Genomic DNA, 14,969 nt, shown 5'->3' on the forward strand with positions numbered 1-14,969 from the left:
ATCTCAGAGGTAGCATAAGAGCCATTAGATGTGGATGTTGCTATGGAAACTGCTCTTTTTTAATTGAATAGCATAGTAAGTAGTCTTGTAAAACCCACCAACCCGGAACTTGGTAGTGCCCCAAGGCAGCTTTAACTTAAGCACCTTCTCTTTGTCTTTCTTTGCTGTTTTTTTTAACCTCTTTTGGGAAAAGTTCAGGTATCCAAATTTTCTTTACCTGCAGAAGGTTGATCTAGTTGATGACTGAAATTCCTAGATTGCTGACCATACATATTTTTCAAGTAAAAGCTTTAGTGTGAAGGGGGAAATGAAGCTAAGAAAATCAGCACCTATTTACAAGAAGAATAAATCTGAACTTTTAAGTGAGCTTTAGTCAATATGACTGAAGATGTCTAAAACCAAACCCCAGAATTAGATTATCTTAGTGTATATGTGTTTTTCTATAGCAGAGTTAGCCACTAATTGCTGATCTGGAAACACTAAGTTTAACATTTGTTGAGCACGAAAATACCCTAAGTCAATCAATTTTGAAATATCCATATGATTGATCTTAAATTCATGTTCAGCCATAATATGTAATAACTCTTCCCTCAATCTTTGTTTCTAGTCCTAATGAAGCACACAGCTACCTCTGCTTACAAATGACCCCCCACAGAAAAATAACCCTAGGTTCAAGGTACTTTTGGTATCCATTCAAAACCAAGACCCTACCATTGTTTATTTTTACTTATCAGTCAAAAGAAGAAATCAGCTTAAAGCAAAATCATTTAATCAAAGATTGTAAAGAAAAGTAGCAGTGGAACATCTCCCATAACTTTGGGGATTTACTCTCCCAAACATACGTGTATTATCAAAGAGAAGAATAGCAATACATATACAATCATGTATTGGGGCATATTCAGAGGGAATACACATGGTCAGGATATTTATATGGTAGGAAGCTTCCAAAATTTAAAGTTGTTGATGTTTTCTGATCAACAAGTCTCATGGACCTGCTTTCTACTGTGCATTGTCTTCTGTTATTTCCTCTCTCTCTCTCTCTCTCTCTCTCTCTCTCTCTCTCTCTCTCTCTCTCTCTCTCTCCCCCACTCCCTCATTACCTCCCTCTCATTCTCCCCCCACCCCTTCTTCCCCTTCCTCTCCTAGGCAGTTCTTGCTGCTGCCATCAAGCAGACCATAATTCTACTCTTAGCTAAGATGTTATCTCTTTACATAAGCCAAGGGTTCTTAAAAGTTTTTGTGTGTCATCTGTGAAAGAATAATTTCTCATAACCATATTATGATAGAAATACTAGGCTTCAGGTACTTAGTTAAAAATTAAGACTCCAAAGGTATTCCCCTCTGTTAGTCACAAATCTAGGAGAACAATGCTCAGGATACAAGGAGATCATGCTCCCATGAAGGGACAAGAGACAAAAATGATATTCTTTGTGGAGTGCTCTTGGATTGTAATATTGTACAACTTTTATGTTTAAGTCACTAAATAGATTAATTTTTTCCATTTCTCAAATGGTATCAAGTTCAGTTTCTTTCCCAGTTCCATGTGGTCATTACCTTAGAATGATCTCTATAGGATTTGGGTAAGATCCTAGAGAATAAAATTTAAAAATGTCTAAGCTATATTTTCTGTCATTTTATTTTAAACATATGTTTTTAAGGCTCTTACAGTTTTAGGGTTCTCATTTGAATGTCTCAAATCATCAGATTTAAGTCAACAAATCATTTTTCAAAATATATTTTAATTAAAGAAAATGATAAATTTCTTTTTTTTTTAGGTTTTTACAAGGCAAATGGGGTTAAGTAGCTTGCCCAATGCTACACGGCTAGGTAATTATTAAGTGTCTGAGATCAGATTTGAACCCAGGTACTCCTGACTTCAGGGCCGGTGCTTTATCCACTGTGCCACCTAACCACCCCATGAAAATGATAAATTTCAATTAGAGGTTAGTAAAAATAGAGATTACTTTGTTTTTCCCTCTATATTCATGTAGTTATTGAAATCTTTCCACATCTGGAATCCCAGGTTAGAATTCTTTCCATTTGCCCTTTGAGGAAGAGTTGATTCTGCTATCTCTTTAACTCTTAATTTTTTTAAAGCTTATAGCATAATGCTGAATTTTCTGCTCCTTTCCCAAGAAAACTAGGCCCTCACAGACCATTATAACTTCCACTATATGAAAAGAAAAGAATGTAAAATTCTAGAGTCTTGGACCCAGTAGCAAAGCTATTTTGGAGCACAGATTTGTCAGTTAGCTAATATAATATTACAGTCATTTGTATATATTTTGAAAAACATTTCCTCTTAACATGCCCTATCTCACTTAGGATATTAAAGTCCCCTTTTAACTACAGTGAGTTCCTGACTGTCCACTTTTATCTCCTGGGGGGGGGGGGGGGTCAGAAGGGGAGTGTCCTCTTCAACCGCTTTGGAAAAGCCAAATTCAAACAAACTGCTAAAGTACCTTGGATTCCCTCAAAACTCCATATTTGGTTTCCCTATGTTATAGTATAGATAGGGAAAAGGTAAATAAAATTCTATATAAAATTACTGGGAAATTTGTTCTAATTTTTTGCCTTCAACATGCAAATGTGGAAGCAAAAAAAAATTTCCCAGGATTTGAGTTGTCCTATATGAGACATAACCTGAATGTTATTAACATCAAGAGAAGCCTCTGCAACTTAATGGCTGATTCTATAATAATAGGATGACAAGAATTCTTTTTTCTTTATTATTTTCCCATATGTTTGTTCATTTGGAGGGAAAAAAAATGTTGGAAACTGGATGGGTGGGAGAACTAAAGAATGGTGATGTTTGGAAACTGAAGAAGAGTTATTTTATGCCAGTAAATGGAATTTTAAAAATTTCTTAGCCTGGGGCCATGATGAGGTTGATGAAAACATATCATGCTGGAATTACTAACTAACATTGCCATAAAAATTTCTCACTGCTGAGCAGCACCCCACTTGTAAATGTACCTCAGGCACAGGGATAATTAAGGAGGCTTGATGGTAAATTTAGCACTAGGCTGTCAACATGGGGCATAAATATCATGGAATCTTAGAGGTAGAAGAGATCTTCATGGTCATCTAATCATTTAGTCCATACTTTTACAGATTGCACAAGTCCCTTCTACAATTGCATTCAGTGATTAAACAAGAGATTTTCTAAACAACCATTCTAATGTTATTTGATGACTAACAAGCCCAATCAATGATTCCTTTAAAACATATTTTTAATGAATGTATCTAACATCAGCATGCATATTTCAATATACAAAGAAAACAATAGGGTTGTATATGAAATTGTGAACTTTAGCTAAGTACATTAAGTTTTTTAAATAGATATTAAATTTACCAGTAATGACAAAATTGCTCTGCTTTGGTCCCCTTTTTAACTTCTTTTTACTTTTTTCTCTGTATTTTCAAAATTTTTATTAATTTTTTTAATCTTTCACTCCTTTTGCTTCCTTTCCTCCTTCCTTCCTCCCTCACTATTTTTCCCTTTTCTTCTTTCCTCCCTTCCTTCCTTTTTTCCTCCCTCTCCCTTCTTTCCTTCCTTCTTTCTTCCCACCATTTCTCTCTTCCTCCCTTCCTTCCTTCCTTCCTTCTTTCCTTCCTTCCTTCCTTCCTTCCTTCCTTCCTTCCTTCCTTCCTTCCTTCCTCCCTCCCTTCCTTCTTTCATTCTTTCATTCTTTCCTTCCTTCCAATGCAGGGAGTTATGGACAGAGTGATGTTGTAACTGGCAAATTTTGCAAATTTTTACACTGTTAAATTCTATCTGAGGAGAACAATAGGAGAAATATTTGTCTAATTAGATAAATGTTATCTGCTCCTGTGATATAAATTAACTCCTGTTAAATGTGAATTCATTAAGATAGGAGTGGCCTCATCTTCTTCCTCTTCTTCCAACTTCCCATTTCTGGTCTCTGTGACCTTGACCATAGATGGATCAAATTTACACTAACATGGCAGAAATGATGTTTTGAACTTTGAGGTCACTCACCTTGGGACAGGAAAGAACAGTTCTTAGCTTGCCTATTGGAGAATACCTGTACATTTAATTCATCAGGAAGAGAAGCATCCTTCCTATTTTTCCTCTTCTTCTTTTACCTTCACCTTGCAAGGATGGTTATTTCTCTTTTTTTTCTAAGTTAGGCCACCTGTTCCCAGACTAGGCCTGCTAGAGAATGATGGACCTCTCTGCCATATGGCTGGATTAAGCCTGACTTTATGACTGTCTATCCTTTACCCTTTAACCAGATTTCCTGGTTATTTTCCCTTTTCACTTTTTTCAATCTCTCACTCAAACCTCCCTTAATCTTTGGTTATTCAGTCCTGCCCTCAAGTAGCTTACCAACATCTTGCTGCTTCTCCAGGCAGAGAAAAAATTTTAATTTGTACCCTCTGAAGGCTTATAATAAATCCTGAGAGGATTAAAAATCCCAGGGATGAATGTGAATTCTTTCACCTTTCAAGGTCTCTTAATCTTAAATTGACAATGCTAATTCCCAGCTATACTTCCTCTCTTCCTCCCTCCCTCCCTCCCTCCCTCCCTTCCTCCCTTCCTTCCTTTCTTCTTTGTTTCTTTATTTTTCTCTTCCTAGTTCTATTGCTTCACATTAATTCACATTTTACCCCCCCATCATCAAAAAATACAAATAAACATGGTATAGTAGATAGAATGTCAGACCTATATTCAGGAATTTCTAGGTTTAAATCTGACCTCAAGAAAATTACTGACTGTGTGATTCTGGGCAAGTCACTTAATTCTGTCTATCTCAGTTTTCATCTCCTAGTACTGTTGTAAGAATAAATATGAGATAATATTTTTCAGATCTTAATGTATTATGTAAATGACTGATATTATTGCACCACAAGATACAATGAATTTAACTTACTCATGGAAAATTAGCAAAATTCGTAAGAACAGATTCAGAAACACAATAATGTACTAGAAAGCATATTTAGAAAATTCAAATCACCATTTCTTCAAGATTTCCCTTTTCTCTTGTGCCATTTTATGAGCTTGTAAATTGAACTATGATAGTTTAAGATATTAATAATAAATGCTAATATTTATCTATTTTCATCTTTTCAAACAATTATTTCATTGAGATCAGCAGACTGCCATCAGCTCTGTAATATTTGGTCTTGGATTGTTGCCGGAGGCACTGAGAGAGTAAGTGAATTGCTCAGAGCTGTTCAACCAGAATATGGGAGAGGCCCAATTTGAACCCAGGTTGCCAGACTACAATGAGGTCCGTTCTTTAGTGTATGTTGGAAGCTCTGTCAACATTTAACTAACATTTATATCGTGATTTAAATATATTATCTTATTTGAACCTTTCAAAAATCTCTATTAGAAAAGTATTTCAAATATCCTCATATTACAAATGAGAAAACTGAAGTTGAAAGATATTAAATGATTTATGCTTGGTCACATGGATATTAAATATCATGAACAATAATATTCTATCTATGTAGCCTATCAATTTCCCTTTTGCAGTTTCTGAATGATTTTTAGTAAAGGGAACTTCTTTCTTCTATGGGAGTTGCCTGATACAATGAAATCATAGACCTGTTCTAAAACTGAACCAAAACAAACTGATATAATGTGAGCAAGCAATATAGTGGACTATTTTTTTATATTCTAAGTCAGGAAGAAATCAGTAAAAATAATTCATTCTAAAGATTACAAAATGAAAGGCAACACAATCTACCAGAATGAATGACCAAATATACTCATTTTCAGTTCAAAGCCTCAGTACAGGTCAATTATTCTGAAGTTAGGTTATCTTATACCATGCATACTTTGGAATGTTGCTATAGCATCAGTGCCTCATTCTTCTGGAGTCCTGTGCTCCAGATGTTTTTTCAGTAGTTATTGTGACTTTTGTGGCTCTGTGGCTAGAGATGAGCTGTGAAGCAGACTAAGCATCACTCTAACTCACTGTCCCCAGAACCAAACCTTTACACTGAGACCTCCAAGGCCCCACTCAGATGCCCCTTTCCTGTGGAGTGAGGATGAAAGAGGGCTCCATCAGAGAGTCACCTGTTTTTTCTTTAAAAAATCAGGGGCCGATGAATTACAAGAGCTGATGATGAGCAAGTGAGAAAAACGAAGAGAACAATGTACATATTAACAATATTGTGAGATGAACAAAATTGACGGAAGCAGTTTGGAGAGCTAGGACGATCTTGTAAGATCAGCGACGGACAATGTTATCCCCATCCAGAGGAAGAAGAACAAAATAAAACAAAAAACCTCTCAGAATCTGATGAACACTTTATGAAAATTATCTCTTATGTATCTCTTTCCCTTAATCTTAATTCCTCATGCTGAAAATATTTATTCTATAAAAATGTTTATCAAAAATATGTATGTACAATGTTAACCTGACTGTTTGCAGCTGGGGGGAGAGAGATGGGAAGGGAGGGTGGAAGGAAATTTTGAAACTTAAAAATATACATATGCATATGAGAAAAGGAAAGGAAAGGATTGGACTCAAAAAAAAAGATGGATTGAAAAAAACAACAGGTGTTTCATATTACCTATCAGTGCAATTTGAGTCTGTAGTGCTAAGTTCTCAATCTAAGGTTTTTCGATTGTCCAAGGTCACATAACTAGTCTAGGAAGACACACTCAGTTCAGTCTCTGTTTCCCCCACCTGAAAATAAAGATTCTAAAGCTTTCCACTTGTTTACTCCGTGGGGTGTTCTGTAGATTAATGAAGTGTTGAACCAGATGCTCAGCCTAGTGGGGATGTGAGACAATTTTAGAGGTGCATTAACAAGCGATTATTTAGGGCACTTGAGCAGTACCTATCCTAATGGCTTACAATTGTCAATATAGTACTTAAAGTGCCCAATATATACATCAGGAGGATCTTGCTGGAGTAGGAGGAAGAATAATTCCCTTAGCATGAAAATCAGACATTGTAGGAGGCTCAGAAATAAATACTCAAAATGTATGCCTGAAAGATATGGGCTTTCATTGATTCTTGATTCTTTCTTCATTCCAGTTCTTTTATGGCAGAGTTTCTTAACTAGGGGTCCATGGACTTTTACAAATATATTTCAGTCGTTGTTTTCCAAAATAATTGATTTCCTTTGTAACCATGCATATTTAACAATATCATAGGTTTCATCAGATTGCCAAAGGAGTTTAATCACACATAAAACCCAAAAGGTTAAGAACCTATACTTTAAGGGGAAGAGGTGTGATACAGTGGAAAGAATACTGATATTAGAGTCAGGGTAAAGAAGTTCAATCCCGGGGCGGCTAGGTGGTGTGGTGGATAAAGCACTGGCCTTGGAGTCAGGAGTACCTGGGTTCAAATCCGGTCTCAGACACTTAATTACCTAGCTGTGTGGCCTTGGGCAAGCCACTTAACCCAGTTTGCCTGGCACAAAAAACTTAAAAAAAAGAAGTTCAATCCCAAGGGCAGCTAGATGGGATCAGGAGAACTGAGTTCACATCAGACCTCAGGCACTTAATAATTACCTAGATGTGTGACCTTGGGAAGTTACTTAACCCTAGATTTTTTTTTCCTTGCAACCCCCCCCCCCCAAAGAAAGAGGTTCAGTCCTTTCTTGAAAGCTTACTACATGTGTGACCTTGAGTAAGTCCTTTTATTTTCTCAGGGAATTTTTTTCACATACATAAGATCATGAATCAGGATAACATTTCTTCTAGTTCTAAATCTATGATCCCAAGGAATTTTTTTCCTTTTAAAAATACTTGATTTCTGTGGGGGGGGGGAAGTAAAATTGGGTGGAAAATTATAAAACTCAAATAATATCTTTAATAAAAATAAATTTTTAAAAAAATAAATAAACTAGAAAAATATTTGAAATTAGGGCAGCTAGGTGGCGCAGTGGATAGAGCACCGGCCCTGCAGTCAGGAGTACCTGGGTTCAAATCCGACCTCAGACACTTAATAATTACCAAGCCATGTGGCCTTGGGCAAGCCACTTAATCCCATTGTCTTGAAAAATCTAATATATATATATATATATATATATATATATATATATATATATATATATATATTTGAAATATATTTTTCTTTTTTAGGTTTTTGCAAGGCAAATGGGGTTAAGTAGCTTTGCCCAAGACTACACGGCTAGGTTAATTGTTAAGTGTCTGAGGCCGGATTTGAACTCTAGGACTCCTGACTCCAGGGCCGTTGCTCTATCCACTGCGCCACCTAGCTGCCCCGGAAACACATATTTCTTATGCTTTAAAGAAAAGGGAATGGAAACAAGAGTTTCCAGACATGGCTTCTCATCTAATATGCTCACATGAAATCAGATATCCCAAACTCAAGAGGAATATAACCATGATCTCAAATAGATAAATACACAATCCCTAAACATGCATCATATTTTAAAGCTCCTGTTCATTCTGAGGCCTATGTACTTTATCATCCCTAATATGAAGCAAATGTTCTATTCAGTTATGTTGTATGAAGGGATAGTTATATTATGTATGTCCCAGCAGGACATTTGCCTATGAAATCAATCTTCTCCCTGTGGGCTCCAGTGTCAGAACATTGTAGGTTATCATCCTCATCATGGTACTCAGCTATCTAAGATGTCTGCTTATCTTGGGCTTCTAAGGCAGAACTCATGCCAGTCTCAAACACTGCCAGAGCAATCATGGCAACAGACTACAAACCAAATTTTTAGCAACTTTTCAAGAAATCCAAAGGAAAGCAAACATAACTTTTACATCACACTTACTTTTGTATCAAAGTACTGGGAATTCTTTCATTGGGACAAAAGGGATATGTTTTTGATTCATCAGTCCTTTTCATATCAGTGCTTATAAAACTATAGAGATATTTTCACATACTTGTGCCAGAATTCTAGGACAGTAATGTATATGTTTGCAAATAGCACTGGATATTACATTAAATACAATAATGGTAAACAACTCTTGAAGTTACATTAAATGAGATGGCAGCAATTTCTCCAATCACCAAATTTCTCTTCCCCAGTTGGAAAGAGAAATTTATCTAATTTAACATCATCTCTATTAATACGAAAGACAAGGGGATGAACCTCAGTATCTAAGGTGGCCACATGCCTCTCAGATTCAGCTATGTTTAATGAATGTGACTTCCCAGTACCTCTTTTACCACCAAATATAAATTTGAATCGAACTTGGGGTTTACTTAGTAATGATCATCCACACTAAATATTTTATCTACTTTATAAACATATATATATATATATATATATACATGCATACATATATATATACATACAGACACACACTATATATATAAATATGTATGTGTGCATATATATATATATATATATATATATATATATATATCTTATAGATACCTATTTGCATCTATTTTGTCTCCTTCTTTAGTATGTAAGCTACTTGAGGAAAGGAACTGTGTGTTTTGACCTTTCTGTGCATAGTGTACTGGCATTGCTTTGAAGTCCAAAGGGTATAGTTATTGAATCTTTTCCCATTCTTCCTTTCAGGTTAAGAAAGGGAGTAAAGTTTAGCAACCTATACTAGAGATCATATATTTAGGGGGGTATGAACCATGCCTTGAATTTGCTTACCCTTCCTGGTAAATATAAGGGAGCTCTCAGTTCAAGTTTTAGGGTTTTGCTTGAGGGAGTTATAGAGTCAATAATAAAATTAAACTGTAATTCCACAGCCCTCAAGAAAGTCTTTAAACCTCCCACAAGAACTTCAGGGCACTAAAGCAGAATATCTGTAAAATAAATAAATAAATAAAAATCCCCAGGACCATCCCATAATACTCACAACATTCCTGAAGACAAAGGGAACAAATTCATTCCTTAAAACAAAATAAAACAAAAACAAAAACAAAAACAAAACCATGACTTACAAATCACCATCAAATTTGGTGATGTAAGACTAAGAAAATGACAGAGGGAGATGAGGAGGAAAAAGGTGACATACCTCAACTGTTAGATCTAGCGACAAAAGGGGAGGAAGTAGGAGATGAATGAATTTAACAGTTCCAGCTAGGCAGTCCTAATAAGGAAAACATCAATTTCTAGTCAGGCAGATCATTTCTTATGTATTTTAGGCCTGGCAAAAACTTATAATCAATTCACTACTAGTAAGTATAGAAGATTGGAGCTTTTCCTTTCAACTAAGCTCCAAAAGTTCCAGGCTTTACTATCTCCTAGAATTGTTCAGACCTTCCTGCCATCTGGGAAAAAAAAAAAAAAAAAACTATTCCTTTTTTTAATTTAATTTTTTAATTTTTAATTGATATTTTATTTTTCCCAATATATGTTGTAAAAGTTTTTCAACATTCATCCATAAGCACATGCATATTTTTAAGTTACAAACTTTCCTTCCACCCTCCCTTCCCACCCCCATCCCTTCAATGGCCAGCAATCAAGTTAACATTGTACATACATATTTTTGATAAACATGTTTACAGATTAGTCATTTTTGATATGAGGAATTAGGATTAAGGGAAAGAGATACATAAGTGTGTATAAGGTGTTATAAGATTCTGAAGGGTTGACTTTCTTTTCTTATTTTTTTCTTCCTCTGGAGTGGGATAACATTGTCTATAGCTGGTCTAATAGGTCTAATAGCACTCTGAACTGCTGAGAGGAGCTACTTCCATTAAGACTGATCATCTCACAAAATTGTTATTAGCATGTACATTGTTCTCTTGGTTCTGCTCTTTTCACTCAGCATCAGATCCTATAAGTCATTCCATGCTTCTCTAGAGTCCAAACATTTAATAGCTTCTTATAAAACAATAATATTCCATAGAATTCATGTGCCATAACTTGTTTAGCCATTCTCAAATTGATGGGCATCCCCTCAGTTTCCAATTCTCTGCCACTACAAAAAGAACTGCTATAAAAATTTTGGAACATGTGGGACTTTTCCCATGTTTTATGATTTCTTCTGGATATAGGCCTAGAATTGGAATTGCTGGGTCAAAGGGTATGGACAGTTTTATTGCTCTTTGGACATAGTCCTGTATTGCTCTCCAGATTGGCTGGATCATTTCACAACTCCACCAACAATGCATTAATGTCTCAGTCTTCCCACAGCCAATCCAACTTTGATCATTTTCCCTTTTGTCATCTTAGCCAGTCTGATAGGTGTGAGACAATACGTCATAGTTGCTTTAATTTGCATTTCTCTAATGAATAATAAATTGGGGTACTTTTTCATATCATTATATAGAGTTTTAATTTCTTCTATCTATTCATATCATTTGACCATTTATCAATTGGGGAAAGATTTGTAGCCTTATAAATTTGATGCATTTCTCTATTTATTTTAGAAATGAGACCTTTATCAGAACTCCTAGTTGTTAAGATTATTTACCAGCTTTTTTTCTTTCCTTCTAGTTTTGGAAGCATTAATTTTATTAGTGCAAAAGCTTTTCAATTTACTATAGTCAAAATCATTAATTTTGCAATTTATAATGTACTCTATTACTTGTTTGGTCATAAGTTTATCTACTTTCCATAGATCTGATGGATGGAGTATTTCTTGGTCTACTAATTTATCTATGGTGTTGCACTTTATGCCTAAATCTTATACCCATTTTGATCTTATTTTGGTATACAGTGTGAGAAGTAGGTTTATGCCTGGTTTTTGCCATACTATTTTCCAGTTTTCTGAACAATTTTTGTCAAATAGTGAGTTCTTATCCCAGAAACAGATGGCTTTGGATTTGTCGAACAGTAGATTGCTGTAGTTATTTACTGCATTTTCTTTTGAACCTATCCTAATCTACTGATCCATTACTCTATTTCTTAACCAGTGCCGGACAGTTTTGATGACTGCTGCTTTATAGTATAGTTTTAGATCTGGTAGAGCTAGGCTACCTTCCTTTACATTTTTTCATCAGTTCCCTTGCTATTCTTGAACTTTCATTCCTCCAGATGAATTTTGTTACTATTTTTTCTAGTCCTGTAAAATAGTTGTTATTTTGATTGGTATGGCACTGAATAAGTAAATTAATTTGGGTATAATTGTCATTTTTATTATATTAGCCCAACCTAACCATGAGCAACTGACATATTTCCAGTTATATAGATCTGATTTTATTTGGGTGAGAAGTGTTTTATATTTGTGTTCATACACTTTCTGGGTTTGTCTTGGGAGGTAGATTCCCGAGTATTTAATGTTGTCTCTAATTACTTTAAATGGAATTTTTCTTTCTATTTCTTGCTCTTGGCATTGTAGTTCATCTATAGAAATGCTGATGATTTATGTGGGTTTATTTTATTTCCTGATACTTTTGCTGAATTTGTTAATTGATTCAAGGAATTTTTAAGATAAATTTTCTCGGTTTCTCTAAGTATACTATCATATCATTTACAGAAAGAAAGCTATGCTTCCTCATTGCCAATTCTGATTCCTTCAATTTCTTTTTCTTCTCTTATTGCTAAAGCTAGTATTTCTAATATTATATTGAATAGTAATGGTAATAATGGGCATCCTTGTTTCATCCATGATTTTATAGAAAAGATTCTGAGTTTATTCTCATTACATATATATTTGTTGATGGTTAAAAACTATTCTTTTGATCCAACAGACACTTGCTAATAGGGAAGTTAATTTTGTCCTTCATTATCAAAGAATGACATGACATCAGGGAGGTGATGCGATGGCAAGCATATGAATTGCATTTGACTGAGGGGTGCTGTGCTAAATCACCAGCCTTACTTTCTCCACCAAAGCAATCTGGATCCAGTGGCCAGATATGAATCAGGATGACTGGAGATGGCACTGCATGTGAGGAAATCAGGGTTAAGTGATTTGCCCAAGGTCACATAAGCTAGTGAGTATTAAGTATCTGAGGCTGGATTCAAACTCACATCCTCCTGACTCTAAGACCAGTGCTCTATTCACTGTGCCATTTGTATTCTCAACATTTATCTCAATTCCAGACAATTAATAATTTCCTGATAAATGCTTATTGGTTGCTAATTGACATAGATCACAGTCTAGCAAAAAATAGGTGGGAATAAAAATTTCATGTTACTCTACTGTCAGAGGCCATTACAAATGATATCACTTAAACAAACTCAGAAAACTTTGCCTTCTTATATACCTCTTGGTACTGACCTCTTTCATCTTAAAAAGGAACCTCCCCTTTAGAAGCCATCAAGAGAGGAAAAAAGGCAACTTTTTTTCCCTAATTGTGGCTAGACTTCCTGTATGGGAATCAGCAGTTGCAGGTCTAGAATCAAAGAAACCTCATTTTCATGAGTTCAAATCTGGCCTCAGACACCTCCAAGCTGTGCGATCTTGGGAAAATCACTTGTACCTGTTTGTCTCAGTCCCTTATTTGTAAAATGAGCTAAAGAAGGAAAAAGCAAACCACTCTAGTATCTTTACCAATAAAATCCCAATTGAAATTATGTACAGTCCACATCTGAGAAGGTCTTAATAACAACAAAGTATCTTCTTTTTCTGAAATCACATAATTCATTGACTATGAAGCTAAATTTTAACATGGAATATAAGTAAATTTTAATATGATCAGTATTCCTGATTTGTATTTATGTTACTATTTTGTTTGTATTTATATTACTTTTTCCATTATTGATAAACCTATCAGGTTTATCAGGGAGAGGAGAATTAATCAATAAGCAATCATTTTGAGACTGTTATGTTAGGCAGCAAGATTATTGAGCAGTTAGAGCACTGAACTTGAGTTCAGGAAAACCTGAAATTGAATCCTTTCTCAGATAACTTCGTGACTCAGGGCCAGTCACTTAACTCTCTCAGTCTGTTTCCTCATCTGTAAAATGTTGCTAAAAATAGCACTAACTGCACAAGACTGTTGTGATATTTAAATGAGATAATATTAGTAAAACTGTTAAAATAGCTTAAAACACACACTGCCAACATTATTGTTATTTTTTGTGTCATACATGATCCTTTGTCCTAGAGATGCAAATAAAAAAATGAGATAGTACTTGCCCTCTATGAGTTTATATTCTACTAGGGAGAATATAGCAAATATTGGCAGTGGTGGTCAAGGAAATGAACATTTGTTCTAGAAATTAGAAAAATTGTAAGTAGAGCATTAAATCAAAAGATTGACCTGACCATTATAGTGATATTTTTTTATTTTATTATTGTTCCTTGAGTCAAAAGACTCAGGTATCAAAAGGTAGCAAAAGACCAACGGTCTTAAAATGCTTTCATTAATAAACTATCAAAATGAAATTTGGCAACTGTTTTTAGTCTGTTATAAATCAATTTTTCAAATAATCATATATGAAATGCCAAATATATACCCTATAGAATATTTTGCTTTATGATTCTGCATGGTAACATCCATGATCATTTCATTTAAGTAATTATGAAATATAAGCATGCTTACCCAATATAGACACAGATACTCTCTAAATATTCATGATCTATAATCTGCACACTGTAATAAAAATGTCTCATAGAGAGGAAATAGATGAGTACTTTAGTCAATGTGGATAAATTTCTATGATTTTAAATATGTACAAAGAAATTTCAAGTAATCCACAAATTCCAATTATTAGTTCCTAGAAAAGAAGTCGTTTCCTTGTGTAATAGGCAAATCTTTTCTTCCTGTTCTCCTTATTGTGAAATTTCTTTTTGTGCTATTATGGATGAAACTGGCTTTGAATCTGACAAATTAAAAAAAATCAATAAGAGTTGATATGCCATCCATAACGGATGCAAAAGTCAATATAAGTAGGAAAAAATTTTTAAGCTTGTCTTAGTACATACCTTTGCATTTTCAAGAAAACATGTCATTCCTTTCAGAGCCTTAAATTAAGATGCACCCTTTTTTTGCTGAAGGCTATTTTAAATTAGGCTAATAAATTGCTGCTCTCTGCCTTGCGTGATAATGCATTACATTATCTACTGATGTACATGTATTGTTTGACTCTAATGGTGTGGAAATTAAATGTTAGACATGGGCCAGATGTTCCTA

Source organism: Macrotis lagotis, chromosome X (assembly GCF_037893015.1).
Source record: "Macrotis lagotis isolate mMagLag1 chromosome X, bilby.v1.9.chrom.fasta, whole genome shotgun sequence".
Lineage (NCBI taxonomy): Eukaryota > Metazoa > Chordata > Mammalia > Peramelemorphia > Peramelidae > Macrotis > Macrotis lagotis.